Source organism: Engystomops pustulosus, chromosome 4 (genome assembly GCF_040894005.1).
Source record: "Engystomops pustulosus chromosome 4, aEngPut4.maternal, whole genome shotgun sequence".
In the NCBI taxonomy this organism is placed as follows: domain Eukaryota; kingdom Metazoa; phylum Chordata; class Amphibia; order Anura; family Leptodactylidae; genus Engystomops; species Engystomops pustulosus.
The window spans coordinates 70,014,473-70,029,730 of NC_092414.1; the positions used below are offsets into that span (position 1 = coordinate 70,014,473).

At 43.7% G+C, this 15,258-nt stretch overlaps 1 long non-coding RNA gene across 1 annotated transcript in view; it reads left to right on the forward strand.

Moving 5' to 3' along the window:
• The first annotated feature begins 2,335 nt into the window (after nt 1-2,335).
• Nucleotides 2,336-15,258, forward strand: part of LOC140128997 (uncharacterized) — a 37,048-nt gene continuing 24,125 nt past the window's right edge. The window contains exon 1 of the long non-coding RNA XR_011855238.1: nt 2,336-2,414. This is a non-coding gene — a long non-coding RNA (uncharacterized lncRNA). The remainder of the gene's footprint in view (nt 2,415-15,258) is intronic.

Sequence of the window (15,258 nt, forward strand, 5' to 3'; positions counted from 1 at the left end):
GCTGATGCTTTAAGTGGCAGAATTGAATGCACTATGCAGATAAAATGTGAGTGCCATGTTTTGTTAGACTGGAGCTGAAGTCATTTATATAATAATAGTACTTTAGAGGAAGGCGGGAGGATGCCACTGTGATTACAATTCCGTAACTTCTTCTTCTGAAAAGGAAAGATCTTGACAGTACGACAAGAGCTTCTGAAAGAACCCCCAGTGATTCCCTTCATCCCTCACAATGCACTGAATAGCTGATTGAATAGAGCTCATCTTAAACTTCCTTTGTCATGGCCTGATAAAAAGCATTTGAAATCCTAAAATCAATTTTTCTTTTCCTCTTACTTCACCAGTTCTATCTCCAGTTTTTCTTAATATTTAATAACTTAGAAAAACATCCTTGTAATACTTGTATGCCTACTGGTAGCAAAACATAACTGTATACTAATTTGAACTGCATGGAAACAGATGAGATTTCATTGATAGAATAGCTAATTCAGGCAGTCCCCGCGTTATGTACTAGATCAGTTCTGTTGAATTTGTGTGTAAGTCGGAACTGTATATTTTAAAATTGTAACTCCAGACCAAATTTTTTTGGTCTCTGTGAAAATTGGATTGTCGTAAGAACCAACATTAACAATAAAGCTTAACTGCACCTTTGATAACTCTTATAGCTGATCAATGAAGCCTGGGACTAAAGTACAGTACATTACAAAGGGACGTTTGTAACAAGGGGTCGTCTGTAAGTCGGGTGCTCTTAAGTCATCGACCGCCTGTATATGACCCCTGTAAAGCCAGTAGGATCTTGTCATGTATCAAAAGTTGTATGGACTCTCGTGATAGGGATATAATATTACCACTGTACAAGGCATTGGTTCGGCCTCACCTGGAATATGCTGTCCAGTTCTGGGCTCCGGTCCATAAAAAGGACGCCCTGGAGCTGGAGAGGGTTCAACGTAGAGCCACAAAAATGATAAGGGGAATGGAGGAGTTATGAGGAAAGATTAAAACAACTAGAGTCTGGAAAAGAGACGTCTACGAGGGGACACGATAAATTTATATAAATATAGGAATGGTCCATACAAAATCAGATAGGGCCTTTTAGTTAACTCCTTAATTACACTAGTTTAAGTGGTGATTTGTGTTTTTTTTTTTTTTCCATATAAGTGATTTCACGCTGATGCAGTTTGGGCTTATGGACACATACAGATTGGTTTTCTCTTCCTGGCTCCAGTGATTTGGCACTGATGACCCTAATGAACCATTATTTTCAATGGGCTTTTTCACGCTTCAATTTTTCTCCACTAATCAATGGTCAGTGGAAAAAAATGTAGAGCCAGTCTTTTTTGTCTACACCAACAACATTGGAGCAGTGGAAAAAACTGAAGTGTGAAAAGGTCTGTTAAAAAGAATGGATCAGTAAGTCATCATTGAAAAATCATTGAAGCCTGGAAGTGAAAACCCATCTGTATGTGTCCGTAGGCCAAAATGGGTTCAGGGAAAAATGTTGTGAAAAAACTCCAATGTGAATCTGCACATTATTGTTAATAAATAGTGATATGAGAACCCGAAACAAAAATCAGACTTCAGCCAGAAGTTAGGGATTCTGGTTTGGCTCAACCACCGCCAGTAATCACAGGTGCCTTCGGCAAAGCCCAGACCGATAAAGGATGTTACTGGCAAGGGTGAGCATTACCTGAGAGTACTGAACCCAGCCTGAACTAGAACAGGTCCGCTCATCCCTATTAATAAATAATGTTGTTTTTTTTTTTATTTCAAAAGGTTTTAAATCACTTAAATTATAACAAAGGACAATTTTGAGCAGCAAATTTAAAAGAACTGAATAAAATTAATGAAACTAAACCACAATTGAAAAATTCATATTCTTCCACTTTCACCTTAAAAGGCAGCTGAAATCAGAAGAGATAATACAGGTGAATATTACAAGAACCCGTTGCGTGATTAGATCACTTTCAGCAGCTGTACTATAGAAGAGATTACACACTGCCCACGTATAAATGGGTGCCTTCAGGAATGTGTCTGCATGTTCTACCTCTTGCTCAGGCCATGGGTTAAATTCCAATGTGCGTTCCACTGATGGCTGATCTATTTCTAGTGCACTTACTCCGGGTAGTGAACGGGAATTAATGTCCTTATTACTGTTCAATTGTGTTGCTTCCTTGAACTTATTAGCCGACATAAGTAATGTTCTCCTAGCTTAATACCACTGGAGTGTTTGAGTTGTGAGTAAATGTTCAGCTGTTGGGATTTGTCCGTCACTGGTAGAGTCTGCAGTGACGTTATCACATGGGTTATACAAGAGTTTCTCTGCAATGTTTACTCTGTCCTAAGAGGTGATGACATTTACTTTCACTTATCCATATCATAGTGTGACATTAGCAGAGGCATTTTCAACCACACTTACAGTGAGTACTTACTTATTAGTGATGTTTCCCAATATTCCACTATATCTATCTATCTATCTATCTATCTATCTATCTATCTATCTATCTATCTATCTATCTATCTATCTATCTATGTCATCAGCTATGTATTCACTCAAGCTGTTTGATATCTGTCTGTGCATCTATGTCACAACCATCCAACTGACTTTCATTGTGTACCACTTCTGCATCTCATAACTATATATGCATTTATGTATCCCACATCTATCCTAACTGTTTCTTATCTGTCTGTGTATTTATGTGACTATGTATGTCATCGACCTAACTGTTACTTTCTACTACAATTCCCAATAATTTATGCCATATCTTTGCATGTATGTATGTATCTATCTATCGGTAAAAGAAAACAGCACTCCAGCATTCAAAAGTCAAAATAGGGTGAGATTTATTTAAACAGTGGCAATGTTTCAGTTTGACACTGAGCACTTACAGATTCATTACATTAATATGAATTTGATATAGATGAAAACTTATAGAAAAACTTATAGAAAACTTATAGATGAATACTCGAGCATAAGCCAACCCAAGTATAAGCCGAAGGCCCCTAATTTTACCACAAAAACCTGGTTAAACCTATATTTTTTTTTTTACTTGAGTACAAGCCGAGTTTGGGTTTTCAGCACATTTTTTTTGTGCTGAAAAACTAGGCTTATACTCGAGTATATATGGTAGATTGTGAGATCTAAATATGAATTGCACATGAAGTACATTATGAAGTTAACATGTATTTTTATATGAATTGTCAATATTATAAGCATGTGTTTGTGAAATGTATACAAATTATGCACTTTTCATTTTAGAACACGCCCACTGGTTTAAATTTTGGTATGATGTATTTCCTATAAAAACCCAGTGATATTCATTTGTTAGCTGCATAATAAAGGTGGTTGACACCGAAAGGTTGCCACTGTTTCAATAAATCTAACCCTGATTTGACCTTTGGATGACTGGAGTGCTGCCAGTGTTTTTCCTACCATTATTAATAGAGGACATAGCCGGGACCTTTGGAGGCCTTGCACCCATGGACTTGAGTATAAGCCTAGGGTGGGAAATGCGGTATATAGCTATTTTGCCCCCTGCCCCCCAGTATATTGCCAGCCGGCCACCTGCCCTCAGTATATACCAGTCACAGCATTTGCCCCTCAGTATATTGCTAGCCAGCCCTATGATTCCAGCATATAGTGAGCCTCCTGCCCCCAATATATAGCTAGCCAGCCCCCAGTATATAGCCAGCCAGCTTCCAGTATATAGCCAGCCCGTAGTAAAAAGTCAGTCCTTGCCCCAGTATATAGCCAGCCCCTTCGCCCTGTATATAGCCAGCACCTGCCCCCTGTATATAGCCAGCAGCTGTCCCCTGTTTATAGCTAGCACAAGCCCCCTGATATATAGCCAGCCCGCAGTATATAGCTAGCACTACTCCTGTAAATATTCAGCACCTGCCCCTTGTAAATAGCCAACCAACCTGTCCCAGTATACAGCCAGCCCCCAGTATATAGTCAGAACCTGCCTCTTGTATATAGCCAGTCAGCTCGCCGCAGTATATAGCCAGCCAGCAAGCCGCTAGTGTATAAAAAAGTAAACTCAATACTCACCTTTCTGCCACTCCTGCAGATCCTCTTGTTGATTCCAGTGCCCTGGCAGTGGCAGGTCTGTGCATGCCGGCGGCGCACATACTATTATGTCAGCCACTTGCTGACATCATAGTGTGTGCACCACCAGTGACTGGTCCCTTTCTGGCCATGTACCCACCATGATGTCAGCAGCGGTTGACATCATAGCGTTTGCGCGGCCAGCACACACGGACCTGCTACTCCAGGAAGAAGACTTGCGGGAGGGAGTTGGAAAGATAAGTGCTGGGTTGATATTAGGTCACATAGTATTTTCCTCCAAAGAGTTGACACATCCCACTACAGTCACTGCATGGTTTCTAAGCTGCATAAAGCCGCATACACATCTCTTCACGTGCATGTGACCTTTGGCAGCTGCGGTAACTTAATGAAAAGAAATAAAATAGAAGAATATGAAAAACTATCCACCTTTGTAGATTAAGTAACTGCTTCATTTGTGTAATGTAGTTGAAAAGGCATTTAGACATTTTGTATTGTCTTTAAACATCTGCATTGTATTAGATTGAGTGGAGATAAAAATGACTCTAAACTGAAAGTCTATGAACATTTAATGTGCAATTAAATTTTAATAAAATCTGTGAGCGGCCATCTGAGACTGAACATTGTGTAATTATAGACTACAAGTTCTGACCAACCTGCCCCCTCCAATAACTGCTTTTCCTCATGTATCTTAAATTCTGGTGATAATATCAAAAAAGCCCAATGAAAACATAAAAACACATAAAAGACATATAAAAAACACTTTGTGTGAGCCTATAATAATTCTATGAAACTTAAAGGGGTATTCTCCTCTGGGCATTCACATTTAGTTTGATAAATCTGCCATATATAAAAATTTCTTCAATTAGATGTTATTAAAAAAAATGTTCCTGTGTGAAGATAATTTCTCATAAATATAGTCATTTTGTCCCTTAGAAACGAGATGGCTTCCTCGGATACAGCCACCTCTGCCTGAGAGATTGCACAAAGAAACAAAAAGGTTTTGTATATGAAATGTCCGGGAGTTACTGCAGGTCCCACAGCCGTCCTGTGGTAATGATCGCTGAACCCAGGTGGTCAGGAAGGACTCTATAGCGCAAGTCTGGCCACCGCTGCCAGAGTGTGACGTGGTCGTAACCGAGGAAGCTATCTCGTTTCTAAGGGACAACATGGCTATGTTTATACGAAATTATCTTCACACAGGAACATTATTTTTAATAACATTCAATTGAAGAAATGTTTATATATGGAAGATTAGTGAAACTGAATGTGAATGCCCAGACGAGAATACCCCTTTAAGGTTCATTGCTCTTTAACAGGAAGTTATCCACGATAAGAGGGATCTTCCAGAATGTAAAAAATGTCCAAGTAGTGGTCTTAAATGACAAATAATTACGCAGGTATGTTATTAAAAAGCTGTCTGATAAATTTCATATAATTTCCATGTATTTTGGTGTGTTGAAAATGAAAAAAAAATATTGAAAAAAATCCTAGACGTCAAGACTTGCCTCAAACCTATAGTAACTATAGGTAAACTTTGCATACTTCAGACTAAAACTTGTTGATCAAGATAAAGATTGGGTGCAAATTGTGTGATGTTGACCTGCTAAATTAGCTCAAGTGTAAGATAAAGGTAAGAGATTTCCGTTATGCGATTCCTATGGCATGACAACAAAAAAAAAACATAGTTATGACTGTTAATTTTGCTCATGCAATGTGAAAGGGTATAATTCCATATGGAAGCTTTCCATGTCACATCCAAATCCTCACCCAGCAATTCATCCCATTCCTCATGGCACAGATATACCAGTGACCAAGGTCTCTGCTATCTTGGAATAGATACTTAGCTACAATGAAGGTGGAAGGCGGAAAGAGATGAAAAATTAAGTTCTGACTTTGAAGTTGATACAAGACCAAAGTTTTATTCAGAGGAGAAGAAAACTGATTTAGTAAGACTTGAGTCTTGAAAAGGAGTCTGTTCCTTACTGTGCCAAGTAATACACGTTGTATTATCATTGTGTTTATCGAACCAGACATTAGAAGGCTTTTAATAGATAAAGAGTTTGTCAATAACATGATAGATCCTCAAAAAAAAGGGTGGATTTAATTTAAAGAGGTATATACAAGTATATAGTAACAACTTCTATTCTTTTAAAATCCACTTTTAGCTTCGGCTTTATCACTGTAGCAAGCACTGCCACAAAACCATTTTTGTGGCAAGCAGTAGTCATAATAATGGTCCACATAAGTAATAAATGATGGCTTTTTACAGAATTTAAAAACCAAAATTCAATATTTTATGGAGTATTATGGGGCTCATTTACTAAGGGTCGTGCTGCGTACTTTTTTTGGAGAGTGCCCATTCTCCAATGTTAAAATGGTACATGTATTATAGAAGTGTATGCGCTGGGATTGTGGCACGCGCAACCCTATTGTGGTGTAGCTGTGCTGGCCTCTATGCGACTCAAATTAGGGGGGCTTGTCGTCAGACGGTCTGACTGATTCGGACTGAGCGCAGTATTTAACTTTTAAATTGTGTTGCACTCCCTATTTTAAAGATGCACCACAAAAAAGATGGTGAACTCTGTCCGACCAGTGCAAGGAAGTGACAGATTCGTGATTTCTGGCGCACCGTCTTAGTGAATAGTCGTGCGCTGCATTATAGACAGACAATGCACTTTATACTTTCTGGATCCCTTCTTCAGTTCATGTGATAAAGGTGTGTAGCTTGGTCCAAGAAGGCAATCTGAGCCAGATTCAGGAAGCAAACAATGAAAGATTCCATTCAATGACAGCAAATTAAGTAAATCCTCAGGTATTATGATATACCAGAAATAGAAAAGTTCATCTCACTACTCTTGTATGACCGTCCTGCTGTTTCTGCCGATGAACGGATGTGCTGTGCGGGGACCAGAGCTAACTTATAAGAAAAAAGAGAGTTTGCCCAGCACCAGGTCAAAGGAAACTTCAGTAATCTTCCATAATAAAATTCCACTTTATTTAAATAACTTTAAAAACAGTAGAGACGTCCTATAACATAGCAAATCTAACACTTTTTGGTCCTTCGTCATAGCCTATTAGTATGCTCTGGCACAGATTTGTATGGACTATTCATATATTTATATACATAAATTGTGAACTCTTTTAGTCGTCTCGTTTCAAAACTAAATAAATCTAATTGTTTTAATCTTTTCTCATAACTGAGACCCTCTATATCCGTAATCATTTTTGTGTTTCATCGTTGGACCCTCTCCATCTCCATGGCATCCTTTTTATGGACTGGTGCTCAAAACTGGACGGCATATTCTAGATTAGGCCAAACCAATGCCTTACAGGGCAATCCTGGAGGAAAAACTGTTAGAGACTGCAAAAAGCATGAGACTGGGTGAAGGTTCATCTTCCAGTAGGACAACAACCTAAAACTTCAAGCCAAAGCTACAATGGAATGGTTGACATCATAGCATATTCATATGTAGTCACTAGTGGACCCGAATAGTGGCAAAGTTCTGGTCCATACAGAATTTGCAAAGTTCGGCACTCAGAAGCCTGGAGACCAAACAAGCACTAGTGTTTAGGATCTCGGTCCATTTTTTGGAAATTGCTGCCATTCAGTCACTTAGCAATTACAGGTATGTCCTCTGTAGGCATGCCTGTGATTGGCTGGGCTGAACATGTAACTCTGCAGCATAAGAGCGCAATCACATGTCTAGATGTCATTATAGTTAGTTACAGTTAGATAGGCAGGGACTACTAAAGAAACAGCTATTGTCATTTTTAGGGCACTTAGGTATATTGAGGAGGTTGCTTAGGTGTATAGAGGAGTGACAGATAGAAATTTTAAGTAACTGCAATTATGAGGGTACTCTGAAGATCTGCATTAGGCCATTTAAAGGCTGCTATAGTTCAGAGATATTCTCAATGATTATAGAGGATAATACAGCAATACTTGGAAAGACCAGACAGGAATGCTAGCATTTTCTGAACCATTCAGCACCTTGAAAGTGAAATAGTGATGACGAAACACAACTGCCAATGGCTGTGGCTTTCTGGGCTGTGCAGATGGAGAAGGAGGGCAGCGATGAGGGCTTATGGTAGAAGAAGCAAGGGGTAATGATGATGTCCTAGAAGCGACATTGGAAAAAGGTAGTGATACTATGGATAAAGCAGTGGTGGCCAGGCAGCCAGAGCAGCCAGCAGAACAAACAAAAGGGCTTTTCTCAGAATGCAGAACACAGAACGTGTGCTTTTTTTTGCAAGCTGTGCCACAAGTTCATAAAGCATAGCCAAAGGCTGATCAATCTGACCACCTCATGTATAACCATTAACCTGCAGAGTTAACATGAGCTGCAGAGTCTGAGACACCAACAAAGCCTGGAAACACCTATGTGATGCTACCAACACTTCCACCACCAGGAGCATCACCATCACCAAACCTGGCCACGCAATCGGTTCAGTTCTCCGACCCCCAATTTATGAAAAGAAAGCAAAAGTTTTACCATTACGTACGTTAACTTTCATTATGAATAATTTTAAAAAATTCCAAATTTCCAAAATAAAATTTCCAAATTTCTTGCCTTTGAAATGCTCCCATGCAAGCGCGTGGAGACATTTTTGGCTCCCATCTCCTTTACAAACCTAAAGTTTTGAGGTCCCTGGGTCAACTGTCTCTGCGTCTGTTCCCAGACCCTGCAAAGATGTATATGCACTCCACACTTTGCAAAACAACTAGAAAAAGTTTCTACTTCACAAATATTAAAACTTTGTTCCTGACTGATGGGACATGATAACAGGCTGAAGACATAGAATACTGAAGACATATGATGAACATGCATATAATGTTGCTTGCTCCAAGGAATGCAACCTGTATAGTGCAGCTGGGAATTTTAATTTGAAAGCTTTCCCAGCTCATGTGTGTTGCAGGAAGTTAATACTGAGAGTGTTGATTCATCTAGTACAGTGATGGCCAACCTATGACACGCGTGTCAGTGCTGACACGCATAGCCATTTTCAGTGACACGCGGCTGCCGGAGAGTTAAGTTTCATCCTCGGCTCCTACACGGCCAGGTGCAGTAGCCGGGAGGCTGAGAGATTGCCCAGCACATTGTAATAAATAAATGTAGGATCAATCAGACAACCTAGGATTAAAGTACCCTAGAAGTTAAATAATTATACATATTTGTTATTTAAAACTATAAATATCACAAAATGATGTTTTTTTTGTCAAGGTGACACACCACCCGAGTTATGCTTGGTTTTTTGGCGAATTTTGACACACCAAGCTCAAAAGGTTGCCCATCACTGATCTAGTAAGTTATGCATAGTACCATGGACAACTGCTTAGTCACAGCAATGAATCTGACACCAAAGCCATATCTCCCCTTATACTGAGGTAATATATTTTTATATTGTGCAATCACTGAGATGTGTTAAAGAAACTTGTGAAACACTCTGGTGGGAGAAAACGACTAACAAAAAAGTGCCAGAATTTTGGAGGGATTTATAGCATCTATGAAAGCATCTAATATGCAACTATGTGCTCACCTGGACCATAACTCGGACATATCACACAGCTGGGTGGGGAAGGAATGGGTTGAGTGCTCCACACCTCTCCGTAGAAAGCCAATCGGCTATGCAGCAAATCAGGACTTAATAGGACTTTTCCTATATTTGAGACACTGCCGCCCAGCTCAGTCATGGTGTAATCAGACACAGAGGGGCAGATTTACTTCCCTGGTTCTGTCGTGATCCAGCAGCGCGTTCTCCGTTAAGGATGCGGGTCTTCCAGTGATTCACTAAGGTAGTGCGCCCGATGTCCACCAGGTGTCGCTGCTGCGCTGAAGTCCGCGGGAGTTCGCCGGAGTTCACCATCCTATCCTGGGTGCAGGTAAGCGTGTGTCAAGAGACACATTTTAAAAAAAAAATTCCAGTTGTTCCGAATCCATCGGGTTTTCCGACGGCCACACCCCCCATTTCTGTAGCGTGAAAGTCGGTGCCAATGCGCCACAATCCGATCGCGTGCGCCAAAATCCCGATGTAGGTGCGGCGTTCGGACCCTTAGTAAATGAGCCCCATTGTGTTCACTGCACAGTGACCAGATGCCATACACCTCTAATGGGCCCCCAATATGGTGGTGTGAATGGGGTATTAAGGAAAATTAGAGATGAGCGAGCACTAAAATGCTCGGGTACTCGTTATTCGAGACAAACTTTTCCCGATGCTCGAGTGCTCGTCTCGAATAACGAGCCCCATTGAAGTCAATGGGAGACTCAAGCATTTTTCAAGGGGACCAAGGATCTGCACAGGGAAGCTTGGCCAAGCACCTGGGAACCTCAGAAAAGGATGGAAACACCACGGAAATGGACAGGAAACAGCAGGGGCAGCATGCATGGATGCCTCTGAGGCTGCTTAATCGCACCATTATGCCAAAAGTATGGGCAACAGCATGGCAATGACAGAGTGACCGAATGAGGTTAGATAGCATCTAAAACATCCAATAATTGACCCTGACACTATAGGGGACTATGCAGAGGCAGCGGCAGCAGCGGCAGGCTAGAGAGTGTCTTGGCAACATACCCCAAATGGACTCAGGCTTAAAACCAATGGGTGGCAGAGAGGAACCAAAGGAGGTGAGCAAGAAGCGCTCAAATAATATCGGTAAATGATAAAAGTTTGCCAGTATATTTTGTGGATTACACAGCAGGGTGGCGACAAAGTTAACAAGTTTGATGTGGAAGCCATGAAAACAACCCAAAATTCTGCCTGACACAGCTCGTTTGAAAAGGGGACCATGTATGGAGGCAGTGAACTAGTAGTAGATTAAAGGTGCTGCAGTTAAAACTATGTTAGTTGGTTCTTGGGATGGAGTTGGCGCTCCGCTGCCAGGCAAGCTTTCGCCAATCCAAGCCCCTGTCTCTAGGCTACTCCCCAAACAGCACTTCTAAGAACCTTTTGTATAAGATCAAGTGTAGTAGCGTTCTTATAAGTTTCGGATATGGCGGGTGAGGGGAATGTAAACAGATGCGCAAGAAGCGCTGAAATAATATTGGTAATTGATAAAAGTTTGCCAGTATATTTTGTGGATTACACAGCAGGGTGGCGACAAAGTTAACAAGTTTGATGTGGAAGCCATGAAAACAACCCAAAATTCTGCCTGACACAGCTCGTTTGATAAGGGGACCATGTATGCAGGCAGTGAACTAGTAGTAGATTAAAGGTGCTGCAGTTAAAACTATGTTAGTTGGATCTTGGGATGGAGCTGGCGCTCCGCTGCCAGGCGAGCTTTCGCCAATCCAAGCCCCTGTCTCTAGGCTACTCCCCAAACAGCACTTCTAAGAACCTTTTGTATAAGATCAAGTGTAGTAGCGTTCTTATAAGTTTGGGTTCTGGCGGGTGAGGGGAATGTAAAAAGATGCGCAAGAAGCGCTGAAATAATATTGGTAAATGATAAAAGTTTGCCAGTATATTTTGTGGATTACACAGCAGGGTGGCGACAAAGTTAACATGGAAGCCATGAAAACAATCCAAAATTCTGCCTGACACAGCTCGTTTGATAAGGGGACCATGTATGGAGGCAGCTATATGGACTACTTTCCGAAGCAGCTATGGCGATGACGTGTGGAGGTAGCAATGGAGACAACGTGTGAAGGCAGCTAAAAAGACGACGTGTGGAGGCTGCTATGGAGACAATATAATTTGGATAGTGCCTGTATGTGGCAGTCCAAAAAAGTTTTCAAAGCAGAGGAGCAGGTAGCTGGTCCTCCAAAAAGATTAAATAAATTGAGTGCCTGTATGTGGCAGTCCAAAAAAGTTTTCAAACCAGAGGAGCAGGTAGCTGGTCCTCCAGAAAAATTACATAGATTGAGTGCATGTATGTGGCACTCCCAAAAATTGTTTAAAACAGAGGACAGGGTAGTTGGCCCTCCAGAAAAATTAAATACATAGAGTACTATAGCCAGAGCCAGTTGGCCCTGGCAAAAAAATAGCCAGTTTCCTCTGCTTTAGTGTACAAAGAGGAGGAGAAGGAGGACAATGAGGAGGAAGAGTGCATACATTATTCAGGTTCAGCTTCTTTCACCTGGTGGAGAATGGAAATGCGGAGAAATCCAGGCTTTATTCATCTTGATAAGCGTCAGCCTGTCAGCGCTGTCAGTCGACAGGCGTGTACGCTTATCGGTGATGATGCCACCAGCTGCACTAAAAACCCGCTCGGACAACACGCTAGCGGCAGGGCAGGCAAGAACCTCCAAGGCGTACAGCGCCAGTTCGTGCCACATGTCCAGCTTTGAAACCCAGTAGTTGTAGGGAGCTGTGTGATCATTTAGGACGATGGTATGGTCAGCTACATACTCCCTCACCATCTTTCTGTAAAGATCAGCCCTACTCTGCCGAGACTGGGGACAGGTGACAGTGTCTTGCTGGGGTGACATAAAACTGGCAAAGGCCTTGTAAAGCATACCCCTGCCAGTGCTGGACAAGCTGCCTGCTCGCCTACTCTCCCTCGCTACTTGTCCCGCAGAAGTACGCCCTCTGCCGCTAGCGCTGTCAGAAGGGAAATACTGTTTCAGCTTGTGCACCAGGGCCTGCTGGTATTCATGCATTCTCACACTCCTTTCCTCTCCAGGGATGAGAGTGGAAAGATTTTGCTTGTACCGTGGGTCCAGGAGAGTGAATACCCAGTAATCGGTGCTGGAATAAATTCTTTGAACGCGAGGGTCACGGGATAGGCAGCCTAGCATGAAATCTGCCATATGCGCCAGAGTCCCAACGCGCAAGAATTCACTCCCCTCACTGTCCATTTCCTCCTCCTCCAACTCCTCCAACTCCTCTTCTTCTGCCCATACACGCTGAACAGTGAAGGACTGAACAATGGTCCCCTCTTCTGTCTCGCCAACATTCTCCTCCTCTTCCTCCTCATCCTCCTCCACCTCCTCCGATATGCGCTGAGAAACAGACCTAAGGGTGCTTTGGCTATCAACAAGGGAATCTTCTTCCCCCGTCTCTTGTGACGAGCGCAAAGCTTCCGACTTCATGCTGACCAGAGAGTTTTTCAACAGGCCAAGCAGCGGGATGGTGAGGCTGATGATGGCGGCATCACCACTGACCATCTGTGTTGACTCCTCAAAGTTACTCAGCACCTGACAGATATCAGACATCCACGTCCACTCCAAATTGTAGACTTGAGGAAGCTGACTGACCTGACTACCAGTTCTGGTGGAAGTTGACATCTGGCAGTCTACAATCGCTCTGAGCTGCTGGTAAACTCTGGATAACATGGTTAGTGTTGAATTCCACCTCGTGGGCACGTCGCACAACAGTCGGTGAGCGGGCAGTTGGAGGCGGCGCTGCGCTGCCCTGAGAGTGGCAGCATCTGTGCTGGACTTCCTGAAATGCGCACAGATGCGGCGCACCTTCGTGAGCAAATCAGACAGATTGGGGTAAGTCTTGAGGAAACGCTGAACTATAAGATTTAACACATGGGCCAGGCAGTTGCAGAGCTGCCACCAGGTTTTGGCCGTTGTCACACACAACCATGCCTGGCTTCAGGTTCAGCGGTGCCAGCCACAGATCAGTCTGCGCCGTGATGCCCTGTAATAACTCTTGGGCGGTGTGCCTTTTATCGCCTAGGCTCAGCAGTTTGAGCACCGCCTGCTGTCGCTTAGCGATGGCACTGCTGCTCTGCCTAGAGCTACCGACTGATGGCGCCATGCCCACGGATGGTAATTCAGAGGAGGAGGTGGAGGAGGGGTGGGAGGAGGAGGAGGCATAGTAGGCCTTTGAGACCTGGACCGAGGTAGGCCCCGCAATCCTCGGCGTCGGCAGTATATGACCAGCCCCAGGGTCAGACTCGGTCCCAGCCTCCACCAAGTTAACCCAATGTGCCGTCAGCGATATATAGTGGCCCTGCCCGGCAGCACTCGTCCACGTGTCCGTGGTCAGGTGGACCTTGTCAGAAACGGCATTGGTCAGGGCACGGAGGATGTTCTCTGACACGTGCTTGTGCAGGGCTGGGACGGCACATCGGGAAAAGTAGTGGCGGCTGGGGACAGAATACCGAGGGGCGGCCGCCGCCATGAGGTTTCGAAATGCCTCGGTCTCTACCAGCCTATAGGGCAGCATCTCCAGGCTAAGCAACTTGGAGATGTGGACATTGAGGGCTTGGGCGTGTAGGTGGTTTGCGCTATACCTCCTTTTGCGCTCCAGCGTCTGGGGTATGGAGAGCTGAACGCTGGTGGATGCTGTGGAGGATCGTGGAGGCGAAGATGGGGTTTTCGCACGGGAGGTGTTTGGGCCGGGGTCCTGGGCAGGGGGCTGACTAGCAGATGACACAGGGGAAGGAGCAGTGGTGTGCCCGGCCGGAGGTGAACGGGCTTGGTGCCATTGAGTGGGGTGTTTAGCATTCAGATGCCTGCGCATACTGATGGTAGTTAAGCTAGTAGTGGTGGAACCCCTGCTGATCCTGGTTTGGCAAAGGTTGCACACCACACCTCATCATCCTCCGATCCCTCAGTCTGCTCCCCCCTCGGACTTCCTGCCCTGACAACAACTTCACCACTGTCTGACAACTGTGTCTCCTCATCGTCCGACACCTCTTTACACACTTCTTCCACTACGTGAATAATGTCATCATCACCCACAGACTGTAACTGGTGGAAAACCTGGACATCGGAAAATAGCTCAGCAGCAGGACAAGTGGTTTGTGACTGTGGGAAGGGTCCAGAAAACAGTTCCTCAGAGTATGCCGGTTCAAATGCCAAATTTTGGTGGGAGGGGGCAGACTGGGGGGGGGGGGAAGGAGGCTGAGGTGGAGGAGCTGGAGGAGTGCCGATTTCGGTGACATGGGTGGACTGCGTGGAAGACTGACTGGTGGACAAATGGCTAGAAGCATTGTCCGCAATCCACGACATCACCTCTTCGCACTGTTCTGGCCTCAACAGTGCTCTACCACGAGTCCCAGTAACTTGAGACATGATGAACCTAGGGAGTGTACCTCTGCGGCGTTCCCCTGCTCCCCCATCAGCAGGTGGTGTCTCAACCCGCCCAGGACCACGGCCTCTGACCCCTGCAGTAGTTGGACGCCCACGTCCACGCCCTCGTCCTCTACCCCTAGCCCTCGGGTTAAACATTTTCCAAATTAAAGTGTAAACTTGAAAAAAAAAAATTTTTGTGTTTATTTTTTTTTAGTTTTTTATTTTTTTTTA